The sequence below is a fragment of the Pimephales promelas genome, chromosome 19, assembly GCF_988280905.1.
Source record: "Pimephales promelas chromosome 19, fPimPro1.hap1.1, whole genome shotgun sequence".
NCBI classification, from domain to species: Eukaryota; Metazoa; Chordata; class Actinopteri; order Cypriniformes; family Leuciscidae; genus Pimephales; species Pimephales promelas.
Genome location: NC_142787.1, coordinates 28,798,726 through 28,812,471, shown reverse-complemented (window position 1 = coordinate 28,812,471; position 13,746 = coordinate 28,798,726). Strand labels below are relative to the sequence as shown.

General features: G+C 36.0%; 1 protein-coding gene across 3 annotated transcripts in view; it reads left to right on the top strand.

Moving 5' to 3' along the window:
• The first annotated feature begins 2,864 nt into the window (after window positions 1–2,864).
• Window positions 2,865–13,746, top strand: part of ndst1b (N-deacetylase/N-sulfotransferase (heparan glucosaminyl) 1b) — an 84,679-nt gene continuing 73,797 nt past the window's right edge. The window contains exon 1 of one of the 3 annotated variants that reach the window (XM_039693724.2): window positions 2,865–3,103. The gene's annotated coding sequence lies outside the window, so the exon portion shown is untranslated. Of the gene's footprint in view, window positions 3,104–3,415; window positions 3,770–4,148; window positions 4,287–13,746 lie in introns of those variants that run through there. The other 2 variants (XM_039693726.2, XM_039693728.2) reach the window with 2 other exon arrangements.

Below are 13,746 nucleotides of genomic sequence, written 5' to 3'. Positions count from 1 at the left end.
GTCCCCTATGTATACCCCTCGCGTGCTCAGAAATATGTACTCGTTTGTTAAAAGATAGATAGATAGATAGATAGATGGATAGATAGATAGATAGATAGATAGATAGACAGACAGACAGACAGACAGACAGACAGACAGACAGACAGATGTCTGTACATTTACGCCTCAGTTTATTTTGTATGCTTTATTTTGCTTAATTTGTTCAGGGTAATTGTGTAAGTGATTATCTCTTGCTCGCTTTACTGCTTTTATCTGTTTAGTAAATCATTTGTTTTGGTACATTGACAAATAATTAAAAATATTAAGCTCCCTCATGCAACCTATTCACATATTATTAATCATTTAAAAAAGTATTATTTTTATTAGTTTGCTGATACAGACATTTATATTCCAGCACATTTCAACCCATACATTAATTTACTGTCACTACAGTCATGAAATAAAAACTTCTTTTTTTTTTGTGAGAGTCAACAAATTTTTTCAGTTTTTTTCCCCCCCAGGGTTTTGTTGCAACAAATGTGTTTATGATATTATGATATCATTGAAAACTTACCCAACATTAAATCACATCTAACAACCAGACAATTTCACCATGGCTTAAAGAAAATCTCCTGACACTTTTCAGTATGACTTAATACTCCAAAAAGTAAGTTCATTAAAATGACGAATGTCTTCTAGGACAGCACATGCATCTATATTGCATGTTCATACTAAAACAAATCATACAAAGCATATACTGTGGCCATGCAGTGTTCAGCCTTCCAAATGTAAATGAACAGTCTGTGGTTAATGTAGCGGCTCATTGGCAGTGTCAGAATGATGGAGAGTACAGCTCTGGCCGATATGCACTCTGCTTTGATGAGTGTGTGATGTGGACGCAAGCCATGCTCACAGATGCCCTGCTGCTGCTGACAGATTGAGATGCAGCTGTAGTTTATGTTTGTTTTAAATATCAAACCAACCAGTGACACACCACTGTTTCATGGGACAAGGATCAGCTGTCAGGCTTATACTTTTGATGTTAAAAGGCATTAATATTCGAGATAATGGAATATGGAGAAGCTTTATATACAACAAGAAATCTTTTTATCTATCTATCTATCTATCTATCTATCTATCTATCTATCTATCTATCTATCTATCTATCTATCTATCTATCTATCTATCTATCTATCTATCTATCTATCTATCTATCTATCTATCTATCTATCTATCTATCTATCTATCTATCTATCTACTTTTATTCATCTTCGGAATACAAATTAATGTCTCTCCATTGACTGTCATTTTGACAAATTTCCAAAGAGACTCAATCGCTTTATATGATGAACAGATTATATTTAGTCTACTGTATACATATATTGTATAAACATACTGTATAAACATTGATCAACGAACATAAACTGAAGCTCAACCGAACCTGCTTGACGCACGAGACCAAATCTCATTGGTTCTTGCTGAAGCTCAAACGTGCTGCGTGAGCTTGAGTTGATGAATATTTATGTGAATAAAAGACTAAATACAACCTGTTCATCTGTATAAAGCGATTGAATCTCTTCGGAAAATGTTGGACTAAACCACTCAATTCATATGGATACGTTTTGCGATCACTTTAACCCTCAGGTGTTCTTCGTCACACTTGTTATCTTAGAGTCACACTTGTTATCTTCCTGGTCAAAAGTGACCGGACAACTAAAAATGAAACTTTCTCCATCCCAGTAAAACCAATGCAATTTATTTTTGTTCTATAATATTTATTCTTTTTAATTTAGTATTTTGAGATAATTTAATTGAATTTATTAATATTTATTCAATATTTATGGTTTATTTTTGCCATGAATATATATATATATATATATATATATATATATATATATATATATATATATATATATATATATTGTTTTTTTCAAAAAAAATATTCATGCAGTATTTTAGTTTAATATAGAGTCTAGGCCTTCAGAAAAATTTTTTTTTTTGAAGAAAATTAGCACCATCTGGTTACAGGATAGAGAAAAAGCGTAGAATCATGGTGTAACCACTAGATGGCATGTACAGCTCTCTATGGAGAAGCATATGAATTCCCCAGCTGTTTATGAACACATTTTTTGTTGTTGTTGGTGGATTTGAATATATAGTTGAAACAATCTCAAAATCTATTTCTTATAAAAAAAATTGACAAAAAACAAAAAATCACATTTTTTTTTTTTTTTACAATTTCCCATTCATTTACATACTTTTTGTAATCAAAATTTATTGGTGTGTATGTGTATAAAAGTGTGATAGATAGATAGACAAAAAGTTTTGCACTCTCTGTCATCCCTTTCCTGCGGTGTTCTTTTTTTTTTTTTTTTTTTTTTTTAGAATTGTGGCCGATTTGTAGATTGCACGTATAAAATTCAGAGAATTTTTTTTTTTTTGTCAATTTACCATTCATTTCCTATGGGTCGGTCATTTTTGACAGAAGAGCAAAAGTGTGACTCATTTGTTTACGACCACTTAAAGTGCTCGAATCATGACCTCAATTTTTTTGTGTTCACAACATACCCAATGCCATAAAAGTCACCATGTTTCGTAATTTTCTGAAGAAGCTGTGATTTTTTAAAAAAAAATTCTAATTTTTTTCGGTCAGAAATGACCGAACAGCACCTGAGGGTTAAGAACTTTTTTAATGTTCAAAGACAGAGGTAGTTGCGTAGGCGGACAGGAGGGACAGAAATATCAGATTTCTGGTTTGGAACTGTCATGGCATGTAATTGAACACATAACCTACATCATCAACCTAATCTTCATCAAGGAGGTTAAATAATAAAACTCTGATTGTATAGCTCTACTTTGCTGCCCACTAGCGGCGAATGTGTGCGCACTAAGCCTGTGGAGATAGAGACCAGTGTGCAAGAGAGGGACAGTCAGGCTCGAGGCTCTAGTTCTGGTGGGTTCAGCCCAGCAGAGACACACCGCTCACTCTGTGCTCGGACCGGGACACTCGACTCTCCCTAAGGCTTACATGATGATCAGGCTGAAATCCTCCCATGCTATATTCATTTATCTGGGTTGAAGACTGTCTCGCTGCAGCTGCCTCTCTCTGGTTGATATAAACTTGGTAAGTGGATCTTTCTTTGAATTCTGGACCAGCTAACTTGCTAACTTAAAATAGCGTCAGTAGTCCTAGCTTCTGTCTAGGTTGCGCCCCGGAGGTGCAGAATTAATAACCGCGCATAGATAATGGCTAGTGTTGGGAATGGGTAACGTTAAGTTAGCAGGCTAGGTTATAGGTGTCCGTCTTTAGCATAACAGCAGCCCAAAAAAAGGCTGTACCAATACACGGAGAGCTGTCTACACAGACAGCATTTTGGGCGTGTTCGACCGACCCCCAAAAGCTGTCTAGGTAGGCAGCTCACTAGTTTTGAAACAGCTCAAAGTCTCTGTGGATCATGAACCTCATTTACCTTCTCCACTGTTTAGCTTAGCTTAGCCAGCCTGCTAGTCTGATCTGGAGCTGTTTTCTGTTACAAACACCCACATTGCCCCCGTGTTTTCCAAACGCGTCTATAAACAAATAAACAGCTCTGAAAATGAAAGTGTAGTTTTATCCGTCCATCCCAACTCGACATTATCCGTCGCGCTGAGTTAAACGGGTCGACTAACTTAGCAGTTAGCAAGCTAACAAGCCGGAGAAGAGAAAGAAGTTTGGACCGGTCAAGTTAATTGTCTCCTGCGTTTGATTTGGATTATTTTTTGGAGTCGTTTGGTTCTGTCATGTTTCCAGGTCAGTGACTCTTTCTCCTAAGAGTTGTGGTTAATGTTAAGTTATTGTTACGAATGTATTTGCCTGTTTGTTATTTGAATCAGTCGTGTTGTTACACGTAACGTTAGTGATTTTCTTCTTTTCTCAAATTTTTTAATGAAATGGCAGCCTGGTATTGACCCAAATCTAAAGGTTATGTTTCTGTGTAAGCAAGTTAATAGAACAAAAATGTCAATATGTGCAAACAGTGCATCATCATCCCAAATGAGTGCTTATCAACACTAGGACAACATTTACTCATGATCAGATACTGTATCAGTATGTGTTTAACGTTAGTTGATAGGATTGTGAAAAGGAATGTGCTTGTTAGTTTATAATTAGATTTGTGGCTTCATTTAAGCCTTTAATGTATTAAGGAGCTCATATTATAGTGCTGACGAAGTAATTGGAGTCTTAAGGTTTCTCATTGAGGTTTAGATTAACCTTCTTGTGGCGTGAAATCCACCACCCCGGTCAAAGCGAGCTGCAAACCCACCAGGTAATCAAACGACATGCGTGAGACATGCTTGTTTATCTGTGGTACACTGACTGTCAGTCTGAGCAGATTCTTTGGGAAATATTGGCTGTAGGCGCTGAAAAAGCAGCTTTGTGAGAAATCAGTGCCGTGGTGGTTATGGCATATCTGTTAGTGCACAGCAAAACATGTTCAGGCAGCATGAGGCGTTCAGAGTGGTTTGTTTTTGGGATTAGGGTGAGAGGCTCTTGTTTTGCTATTTGAAAAGCTGCATTGGGTGGAAAGGTTAGAAGATTCAATGATGAGAAATGACAGGGTTTTTTGAGCCTCCTCGTTGAATCACCGTGACGTTAAATGTCTGTGGTCATGCAGGAATTTATCTCCAATTTGAATGTGAATGAAGGAGTCAGATGGAAAACGGGGGCATGAAAATAGGTGGCTCACAATTTGTGTGGCTCTGTACGCAGCAAGATAAATATCAAATTGAGTTTTTCATTAAAGAAAGAATGGAGACCTTGCCGGCAATGCAGAGAAACCCGGAATATGACCTTGAGTCAATAAAGGAAGATTTCAGACCGCTTCTAGCGGTGAAAAGCTGAGAGTGGTTAACGTTGAGTCAGCTAGTTGTGTGCAAGTCTCTCTTAACATCAGATTCAGTTTTTTTGCCTTTGATTCATCATTCAGTGCATTTCGGTATGAACACTTTAAAGGGATGGATCTCCCAAAAATGTAAATTCTGTCATCAATAACTCACCCTCATGTCTTTCCAAACCAGTGAGACTTTCTTTCATCTTTGGAACGCAAATGGAGATTTTTTTTTGTTTTTGATGAAATCTGAGCGCTTTCTATCCCCCTCTACTGACTTTGATGCTTCAAAAATTTTAAGAGATTTTAAAACTAATCCATATAAATTGAATGGTTTAGTCTCTGTGAACATAAACAGAAGCTCAACCGAACCTGCTTGATGCGTGAGAACAAACCTCATTGGTTCTCGCTGAAGCTCAAACGTGCTGCGTAACACAAGAATGAACCTCGTTGGTTCTAGCATGTCAAGCGAACATGCTTCAGCTTCCGGTTACCGGATCCGATGTGTGAGTTGATGAAAAATGTTTATATGAATAAAAGCGTAAATTCAATCTATCTATTATAGTACAATTTATAAGTCATAATCAATTCATATATGGATTAGTTTTACGATATATAGAGTGCCGAAGTTTGCCAAAGTGACGTCACTTTGTAGGACAACTCGGAAGTTAGCGGTGCATGTGTTCCCTCGACCGAAAAGTAATGCGGTTTCCCCATAGACTTTTGGAATATCACAAAAAATAAGATCTGTGTTCAACAAAGAGTTTTGTCTTATCAAGATAATCTTTAAAGTTAATACAAAATTTATACATTTTGAAGCCTATATAAAGTTGAAAAACCACAAGCAGGTTATAACTGGTGTGTTTTATCTCATAGATCAAAACATACATTTTTTTAGAGTGTTTGTTCACCACAGACCTTATTTCAGGCGATTCAGCAAAAATACATTCAAAAAACCCATACAATGTAAAAAAATATTGGTTTAACTTAAAAAAGTAAGTAACATGGTTGTCTTAGTTTTAAGTTGATTGATCTGGAAAAAGTGAGTTAATACAATGAAGGGGATTGATTTAACCATCAGAAACTCAAAATTATATGTTATCTGAACTAAATAAATTATTTAAGTTGATTTGACAAAAGAAAAAATGTTGTGATTACTACACTGTAAACAAATATTGTTGGTTTAACTTAAAGTAAGTAACCTGGGTTGCCTTAAAATTTTAAGTTGATTGAACTGGAAAAGGTGAGTTAATACAATGATGTAGATTAATTTAACCATCAGAAACTCAAAATAATAAGTTATCTCAACTAAATAAATTATTATAAAGTTGATTTGACAAAAGAAAATATGTTGTGATAACAAATCTTGAAAATATTTTTTTACAGTGTATGGGCTATGGAACCGGGAGTGCTAAAATTCAGCGTTTTGGCCTACAAAGTGACGTCGTAACTTCGGCAGTCTATTTATGAACTTTTTGAAGCACCCACAAAAGTGGTAGTTGTGTAGTTGGTAGCATATTAGATTTCATCAAAAAGATTGGCAGAAATGTGAATCTTACAATTTTCTATTGAAAGCACTTGCATTTTAAAATGTTTATTTGAGCTATAGCCTAAAGTTGTTCTTGTCATGTAAAATTGGATTTTTGTTTTTGTGCATATTGTTTATGTGCTGTGACTATTGAAATTTTGTGATGGATTATTCCTTTAAGGTCACTATGAAATCAAAATAGACATTTGTTATAAATCATTAATGTGCACATAAATTCATGCTAGTGTGACTGTGTGGGTGGGACAACCTGTCACACACATGACATCACAGCATCTGCAAACCACAATGGTCTAATCAAATCCAGATGGACACAATCAAAATCTTCCCTGGATTTTTATAATGTCATAGAAGCCTTTTCACTTAGGCCTACGTCAAAATAAGGAAAGACTATCACGACTTCTGTTTCACGCTGACTTTAAGTAGTGATGTTTTTGTATGTGATTCTTGTAACACAGGGCTAAATGTTTCTCCAAAACGAGGCTAATAGCAGATCGTTTGAGGCGGAGGCATTGCATGTGTGGATATCCTGACCCTCTCCCATCAGGTTAAAACCCCCTTTAGAGGATTGGACCCGGGTGAGACTGCAGTCTGCCGTGCAGTGCCTTGGGTTCACCTCTCATGACTGGATTGGCCGGGGGGGGGGGGGTCTCGTATTCCAGGAGCAATCAGGCAAATTAAGCAGGGCAGTGGGAAGCGGTGTTCGCTTAGAGCTCGGTTTTACCCCTGCAGCACATTAATAGCTTAGCTTTCTTCTCTCTTTTTCTGAATAGCAATGTTTTTAAAACATTAGGACAAGTGGATTTATAAAACCAATGAAAGAAATAGTTTTAAATCCCTATAGTCGCTGTTTACTGACATTTCAACAAAGCTTTCAATTTGAGGCATTACTAGTGATTGGGTTTTTTTGCGTAATGCTGCTATCACTCGTTTGGTTTTGAAAGAATTATGGTGAGCAAAAGAGTAATATCCCAGATTGGATGAGAGCATTTGGCTTGATCAAAATGCCCTCGTGATCATTGACTCAAATGGTCTGATTTTTAAAGACAGTTTGCCCCCACATTTAACTTATTCTTCTTGCTCAACCTTTATGACTTTCCAGTTTCCCTGAGCTGTTCTTGCATACACTGTAAAAAAAAAAAAAACCTGGTTGCCTTAAAATTTTAAGTTAATTGAAATGGAAAAATTGAGTTAATACAATGAAGGAGATTAATTTAATCACTGGAAACTCAAAATATTATGTTATCTGAACTAGGCTATAAATGATCTAAGTTGATTTGACAGAAGAAAAAATGTTGTGATTACAAATCATGAAAATATTTTTTTCAGTGGTAAGCAGTGGCTTTCAGGCTATCACTATTGTATCATTGTGACTTTTTAATGTTATCAGTAGGTTCATTAAGTAAAATAGGCCAATATTTAAGATTATAGTGTGGCTTAAATTGTTAAACACAAATCAAATCAATCCACTTTTCTTATAAGGTGTTAAGAACCCCTACAAGGCGCATATATAAGTTTTCGTTTCTTTATTTTTGTTGTATTTGCAAAAGTTATTTTCTATTAAATTATTCTGAAAGTTCATAAGTATAATTTCTGTGGGCCTACCTTTGATAAAGGTATTTTTCTGCCTTTTCCTCCTTTTTTTTGTAGTCTTTCCCACACATTTGGATTGATATAAAATATTATAAAAAAATTAATCAAATATTGGATATTTTATAAAATATAAAATATCCAATATATCTTTTAAATGTTTCAAAATATAAACAATTATTGGGTTTTTTATCAGAAAAAAAATTCTAGATCGATGCATCCTGATACGAATGCTTAATCAGCGCACTAAAATGTTGTTGTTGTTCTTTTAGGAGTTTGACGGCCTCTAGTCAGTTAGTACATCTCTAATGAATTTCTAGAGAAGTCTTTTTAAGCATTTATGTTGGTGTGAGTCATTTTGTCCGTTCTGTTCTCGTGGGTGTATAGCTTCAGTACAAAATCTCTGAGTCTTATAATTTGCTATTCCTTTCATTCTTGGTACATGTTAAATAGTGTTCAGGGTAGGTTAATAAATGAACAAGAGATATAGACCATTCATTTAGTCAGACTCAGAACCCCAATGAAGAGCTGTTGAAATGTGAAGTGTGTTACATAAGAGCTGTGTATCACATCAAATAAGGTACACTCAAGAAAATTGTTAACGTTTCATCATGTTAGTTTACTTCATGTCATTCACCTCTGGATGAGGTCAAGTGTTTGTTGTTCCAGGAAGCTGATAAAATGAAGATGAAATACATCAAAATATCTACAAAGTGACAATGTTTACAGTTTTGCCATTCACCTTTGCTTTGGGTTTAGAAATCAGAAATGTGTATGCTCTCTCTAACTCGTACTGAAATATTTTGATACTCCTGGCCTCCATCATTCAAGAGGCAATCTCTTTTGTTGCATAACATAAGAGCCTGTGCTCCCCTGTTCCTCCCCATGTTTGATTAATGTTCATATGTCTCATGGTTGATTAGTTGACATACAGAACGCTCAGACAAGTTAGCCTAATTACTCGTCAGTAATTAAAGTCAGCGTCATTTGAAGAGCGACTCTTTGCCAAGGCTCAGCCAGCGAAGCTTGAAGTGTAAGGCGGTGACAGATAATATATTGAACAGGCTCTGAGTTTGGAGTACATCCTTTATTACTTCTTTCTCTAGCTGTCAAGTGACCCAAGATAGTGATGGTTTCCGTTCTTGCGAAGTGAAAGTGCACTTTGGGCCATTGACCAAAAGTTGGTTGAGTTTGTGCTGAGTGCAAAAGTACAAATGTTAATAACCGCAGTAATCTAAATGCTCATCAGCTGCCCTTGAACTGCCTGTTTGGTTTCATCTGCTGTGACAGGCCTGTCTGTTATCAGCCTTTTTAGGGATGTTTTGTTTATTTAACTCATCTGGAATATTGTGAAATTGCATGGACTGAAAAACGTCAAATATTTTGTATGCGCTGCTGAACTGTAGTTTATTTATTTTTTATTTTAAGCCTGTTGCCCTATTAAATTTTGGTTAATTTCCCCTCCCTAAAATATAATGCATTTTAATTTTTCTGAATTCTGCTTTAATGGTTAAATGAAATGTAATTAATCAAAAAGCATGTGTTTTTAATTTGAAAAATGAAGCATGATATACAATTTGAATTTAACAATAATTTATCAAGTTTAACGATTAAATGTTTTATAATGTCAATAAAATCAACTGAATCGGGAAGAAATAAAACCAATTTCTTAGGCCCCAAAAATGTATTTGTTAAACGGCTATGCTATATCACTAAACTTGCATACAGTGAAAACTGTTTAATTTTTCCAAAGTTGTTTCAATTTCCTTTTAATAATCAAAATGCATGTCTAATCGAGAATTCATAAAACTGTATACATGTATGTGTGTATGTATATGTATGTATATATATATATATATATATATATATATATATGTGTATGTATATATATATATATATATATATATATATATGTGTGTGTGTATGTATATATATATATATATATATATATATATAATATTTGTATTTTAAAATAAAAGTTTTCAGATGTTTTGTCTGTTTTAAATTTTCTGAATTTATGATTTAATACAAATTTATTATTGAAAAACGCAGAAATCTATTGCTCTACTTTTTGCTGTGTTCAGAACCGGTGCAAGTCATTAATATAATATCACTGGAGCTTGGGTATGAAACTATGAATGTTGTTTTTGCCTTCTAAAAAGATCTATGTTTTATAAAGAATGCTAACATGCTGTATGTTAGACAAGCTTTTTTTTTAATCAAATATTTAGTTAATATTCTTACTCTTAATAGTCTTCACCACTGACTAGTTTGTAAGATGTAAATAGACATATGCGTAGTCAGAACTTAGAAGATGTAAAACGTAAATATGCAGTGATTTAAAGGTACAATATGCAGGATTTTTATGTTATATATTTTGTTTAGTTGATTACTTCCAATATCCTGAATGTTTTCAACTATTTGTAAATTGTGATTTTTAAGCAACCCCTGGTGGCGAAACAATCTTGCATATTGTACCTTTAAGTAAATGTAAGTATTTTTCACGCTTACATTTTTCCTATTACACCATCATTGACCTTTTATTTGAATCAATCTGGTGTTTTGATGAAAGCTTTTCAGATTGATTGAGCCATTTACGAACAGATTATTTGTTTGCATGTTGAGAAGCAGAAAGAATTCCTTTCATATAACATTATTTTTCCACTCTCCTTTTCACCATGGGAAGTCCGCTCCTTGCACCAATGCTTTTCGCTACACTCCTGCGCCACCGGTCCAAATCATCTGTTCAGCACATTTATTGTTGTGTGGCATCACAACAGCTGAGAAACTCGCCGGTGTTCTACAATGCAATCACTCTTTATGGCATTAAAATGTCTGGGATTCTCTCTAAATCCAAAACTGATACGTTTCAGATGCGTGTTACAAACAATTAACTCTCTATTGCTCCGCTACGCCGGTATTATCAAAATAATGGACACTTAGCAGAAACTCAACCAGCTGTTTTTCCACTGCTAATCTTTTAATGTTGATGGGACTTGAGGTAAAGGCACTTATATTCCTGGAATCATCCTTTATTTTCGTTTTATAAAGCCCTCTTATCATTAAAAGGTCCTGCAATCGTTCGGTATCCATTAAACGTGAGCGTAATTGTGGGGTTGTACTAATCTTTTGAGTCTAATCTGTAGTATATCACAGAGAGGATGGTTTTTCATTGGATAAGTCTGATCCAAACAGAGAGAACGTAATGTGCAATAGCAGTCAGGTCCAGTGTTTTATGTGCGACTGTTGCCTCATTCAACCCTAGTGACATTGGGGTGGTGTAACTTAGAAAATGTGATGTGAAATAACAAATCAGAGCTGGAGTGATTTGTGGAGGCCCCAGAAGAGCACTCGAGTGTGATCAAATCCTGGCCTCGGCTTAAAAAAAAACCTCATTATCTGTACTCCCACAAACACAAATTATCACTCCACCCTGAAATGAATTCTCTCATACACCCTTAAATCACGCTTTCCTCCGTCACTTTAGCTACTAAGCACCCTTATTCCGCATACGTCCAGGTACGTGGTTGGATTTGTTGTACCCTGTCATCCAGTTTAAGGAGTTAAGGAGACGTTCCCACAGATCGTTCCTCACCTGGGTTGTCCTCTGCCCCCTCCGACGCTGATTCTGTTGGTCGTGAAGGGAAGAGTAATTAATCTCCAGGAGGAGCGTGCCAGATCGGGGCACTGCATAACAATTTGTCCTCTTCGCCGGGGAGTTGGCAAAAATGTTGCTCTCTTCCTGCTGGAACGTTACACCGAGCAAGCTGTCGCTTCACCTCTCCGTCAACAAGCCAGTGTTGTGTTGGTGTCAGCTTCTCGTCATCTGACCAGGGGTACATCAGCAGCTGGCTGCTTATCTTTTGGCCCGCCTGAGACACTTCACTTCATTAATAGAAGGCTGTGTTGCTGTGATCCGCATGCAGTCCTCTGCACATCTCAAGATCGAATCTTACAAAACCCATTCATAGCAAGCTGGTGATTGTCAGACTTTTGCTAAACTGAAGAAACGCTGTTAAAGAAACCTTAAAATAGTTAGTTCACCCCAAAAAATAGTCATTCCAAACCCAGACTTTTGTTCATTTTCAAAAAGCATTAATATATTTTTACTCTCTGAAAAGTGAGGTTTCTGTCTCTCCAAGGTTTTAAAGGCATTGTAAAACAAATCCTTATGAACCAAGCGGTTTAATCCAAGTCTTGTGAAGAGATACAATTACTTGTAATTAAATCTTTTCATCATATCTAAACTAGGCCTGCACGATTATTCGCAATTAACATTAAATCGCACTTAAACTGATTTGGCTAATTGCGATTATGAAATTGCAAAGGCTGTGATTGTTATTTTTTACGCGCAGCTTGTCAGTGACATACGGCTCTCAGTGGTAAATGCTGCTCCGTCTGAAAGCATTGTGAGTTTGGGTCGCCAACCCGTGAACATTACGAACATGTTGTCCAGCAAAAGACAACATTTAATCAATCAATCAATCAAAGTGTTTCAATTGGATTCATTTGGATTTCCTGGAATGACGTGTGTGATCTTCTGCGGGGCATATTTGGAGTGTGTGCGGGAGAGCGCCCTCTGGCGTTCAGATGGAGCATTTACTTATCACAGAGCCTTGCTGCACTGACAAGTTGCACATAAAATAATCGCAGCCTTTGCCAAATTGCAACCCTTATCTAAACTAGTGGTCGATATATCGGCCGACATTTGCCATTTTGAAAATATCGGCATCGGCCGATTTGTTAGAAGTGGGACTTTTATTTTGACGACTCTGCAGACTTCTATTTTGACAGGCGGCGCTGTAAATGTATCTAATTTATTAAATATTGATGCCATCCTGCTCTCTCAGATATCAGCATCGCCATCGACCATCAAAAAACCCATATCGGTCGACCACTAATCTAAACTATGACTAGATTTGCATGGGCAACAATAATGCACACATTTGTTTTCTGTTTGTTTTTGTTGATACAACAAAGACAATGGGTTCTAATGGGAACCCATTGACTTTAAAGAGTAACTAAACACTAAACCAACTTTTTTTAGTTAATGATCTGTAAGAATGGACCTTTATTAAAACCAGTAATTGATTCGAGTCACTTTTTTGACATTTGTTTATAAAGTGTTTTATTTCTACAATATATGGTGTGAAAGCGTCTTAGTGCTGCCCTCTTCAGGTTGAACGGTGGCTACTGCAGTTGAATTTTCCTATTGGATGTTCTGCACTTCGTGACGTACCCAGGTTTTCAGCTACGCCCTTGGCAGTATAAAAACCATCTTGTGTCATCAAAACCACTGTAGGGAGTCAGGAATTGGGATTGTGAGTATTGAAAACGATCAGGATAGAGTGTTTTAGTATCTATTTCGTCCCCTCTATCTCCGCTGGGGTCTGCCCACTTTTTCAGCATTTTCAAATATTGCCAGTGGGTGGAGTCAGGCTCTGACAAGGGGTTTAGTTACCCTTTAATTTGATGATCAAAAATAGTTGAAACGGTCTTCAAAATATCATCTTTTGTATTTCACAGAAGGAAAATAGTCATATGGGTTTGGAAAGTCATCAAGTCAGTAGATGACAGAATTTTAATGTTTGGCTGAAGTGAACTATCCCTTGAATAGTTGTTTTTGCTGTCTGACATTTCTTGATGAAATTGCTTAAACCCACTTCCATGTTTGAGGAGTATTAACTTTTCCATACAAATTCCTCTTACATTATGCCATCTGGTCAAGATTTTTTTCTTTCCTCACTCCAACAAGATTGCAGA